The following is a 2,911-nucleotide window of genomic DNA, read 5'->3' as shown; positions in this document are numbered from 1 at the left end:
TCTGTAGTATGCCAAAACTGCAGTGAGGGCTTGGAGATGCATAATATAATGAATGGAAAAAAACAATGGGGAGTAATTCTGTTGTGTTTCAGTTTTGTAGGGGGTGTGGTTTTGTTTTATTTTGCTGGGTTTGTTGTGTTCGTCTTGTGTTCCTGTGTGTTTCCCCTGTCTCGTTATGTCTGATTCTGTCCACCTGTGTGACTTTCCCCTTCCCAGTGTGTTTGACCAATCAGTGCCCTCACCTGATTGTGTTTCCCAGGTGTTTCTCATAGTGCATTTAGTCTGTTGTCCAGTCGGTGTGGGATCATTGTCTATGTCAGGTGTTGATGTCGAACTCATGTGGCGTTTCTCGTGTGGGAGTCTGTGTTTTTTCGGCGCATTATGCTAAACCCTTGTCTCAGTAAGTCAGCCACGTTTTAGTGTAGTCGTCACGTCTGTCTTCTTCGCCTTTACTGTTCAACTTCCCTTCAAGTCTACCACGTCAGAGTTAAGTCATCTTTGTCTCAGTCCTGTTGACCACGTCACCTTTAAGTTCTCCACGTTCCGTTAGCTACAGTCACATCCAGTCTCGTTCCTGTCTCTCCACATTTGTGTCCACTCTCTCCTACGCTCACCCTTTTATGACAAATTCAAGGTAAACAGTCTGTTCTTCTGTTGTTCTCGCTCTCACAATTTTGGTACGTATGGCTACAGTATGTAGTTGTTCATATGTTCTTGGCATGTGCGTACGCACTGCAGGATGTTTCACGTGTTCAGTCAGTGAGGTTGCCTCACTTGAGGTCTGTGTACTCTACTTCCCATATCTGCTGTTGTGTTCCTTTCGAGACTGGAAACTAGCTGAAACCGAATCATCAAGATCTCTTCTAGTTGCATCAGAGTAGTTCTCTGCATTTTGCCTCAATTGCTTTAAGATCTGGATAATCCAGTCAGAATTCTTTACAATCTGTTTGTCGATCACAGACTACTTATTCCTAAAGAAGTTGTAACCAATTGGACCGACTAAACCTGAATTGGGCATCAGAACTGCAGAGAAAATGGTTGTCTTGATTATGGACAAGCATGTTAATATTTGCCAAACTTATTATATCCCATAATTCTATAAAACACATTATGTAACTTAAATGGGTGTAAAGAAAACTTTTTGCGTCTCCCAAAGAATCAAATAGCATCTGCACAACTTAGGGTAAAAATGGCGTGAATATTAAACAAAAACCTCAGCGGTACTAATAGGAGTGAGGTTTTGGATAGTTTTATACATGACACCCTCAGCACACTATCAGCCAAAAAATACAAACCTTAACTGTTCCAAAGCAGCTTTCTTTTTACTTGAAATGAATGAAGCCGATTTTGTGGCGTGCCAGGTGAAATTACAGCAAGATGGTGTACGCAAGCCACAGATCATGTTGACATCTCCATCCTTTATCCACACAGCAATGGCATCAGTTTATAACATATGGGAAAAGAAAGCAATACGCTCGCTCACTCCAAATCATAATTGGTAGCAATTGGTTTTAGGCTTGCAACGTGCGGTCTCGGTTCCACACATTCTATTAGTTCACTACTAGATGGCACTAAATATTACACACTGTCACTTTAGCATACTTGTTTAACTTGGTTGTCGGTATTTTGAATGTAGAACAAAATGGGAGGCACCAATCAATTATATTAAATATCACAACCGTATTATAATACTAAATCTCTTCCTGTCTTGTGTGCTTTTTTTTTTTTTTTTAGTTTCAACTAGTTTTTCTCCTTATTCCACTATGACATTGTCAAACAAAACTGAGCATTATTCAATTAGTAAAGGGAAAAAAAGGATATTTCAGCCAAATGTTGTGACTGTTTAGCATAAATATCGCTATCTATTGTCATTTCAAGGAAATTGATTCAGAACTGAAAATTGTAGGATGCTAACGTATTGTTGACATTGCAGGTTTCTGTATGTCTGACCAGCATGAATCAACCACTTCACTCAAAGGACCACCTCCTGTTATTTCTAACTCTCTGCCTCTTACACCCACAATGACGACTGTCAGGTTTCGAACAACAGTGCACAGGATTCACATTGGACTCCTCCACAAACTCAAAGATTCACACAACTGGTTCTTCAGCTTAGGCAACTTTTGAAATATTTTATTGCTGCAATGCGACATCTCCAGCAGCAGCAGAGGCATACAGTGAGTTTAGAGATTAATTCCCTTTATGCTTAAAATAGACAGATTATGTTTGATGGATGCCCATGAGCGTAAACCTGTGTTTTCTTTAAGTGCTTCTACTCGTACATCAATCCCGGGATTTTTATTTATTTTTATTCAAATCCCTCCAATGACAATACCAGCTGATGTGGGATAATGTGTTCAGCAGATGATTGAAAATGACTATTGCAGCAGGGGTGTCTTTTAAACATCAATTCAGGTGTCCCCTGCCCCCGTCTCCTCCCTTACCATCTATCTTGATCCAAAAGAAAATAAAGTTATTGGGGTTTTTTCTTTTCATTTTGAGATTAAATGAAACACAATTACACAGACACTGCCTTATGACATTTTTGGCCTTGCATGCTGCAGTTTGGCCCATATTTGAATGAGCTGAGTTATCACTAGATGACAGCCACAGAAAAGAAATAATGGAAACTCATGACCACTGCCGTGGCCGAAATTAAAGCCAAGCCATTTGACAATACTTTGATTACAGTACCAAAAATTCAAACTTTTCATCTTGAAAGCGTAACCGTGAAATACGTCTCTTTCCCTTGTTAAGTGAAAACATTTCACATTATTTGTTGGAGATGGTTTTGTTGATCTTTTTTTAAATGAATTACAACATACAGAAGAACTTTGAAAAGAGAGACAAAATATCATTTTAAAACCGTTTTCGTTACAATTCTACAAGGAAGCATTATAGCAGACTTGCA

General features: G+C 39.2%; 1 long non-coding RNA gene across 2 annotated transcripts; it reads left to right on the top strand.

Moving 5' to 3' along the window:
• The first annotated feature begins 301 nt into the window (after positions 1 to 301).
• On the top strand, positions 302 to 2,527 carry LOC144054123 (uncharacterized). Of its 2 annotated transcripts, none has more exons than XR_013294605.1 (2): positions 302 to 400; positions 1,934 to 2,527. It is a non-coding gene; the product is annotated as an uncharacterized LOC144054123 (long non-coding RNA). The 2 variants fall into 2 exon arrangements; XR_013294606.1 differs by having other exon boundaries at positions 335 to 634.
• Positions 2,528 to 2,911: the final 384 nt, after the last annotated feature.

This window comes from Vanacampus margaritifer, chromosome 6, assembly GCF_051991255.1.
Source record: "Vanacampus margaritifer isolate UIUO_Vmar chromosome 6, RoL_Vmar_1.0, whole genome shotgun sequence".
NCBI classification, from domain to species: domain Eukaryota; kingdom Metazoa; phylum Chordata; class Actinopteri; order Syngnathiformes; family Syngnathidae; genus Vanacampus; species Vanacampus margaritifer.
Note: the sequence above shows the minus strand (reverse complement) of the source record. Positions and strands in the feature narration are given on the sequence as shown.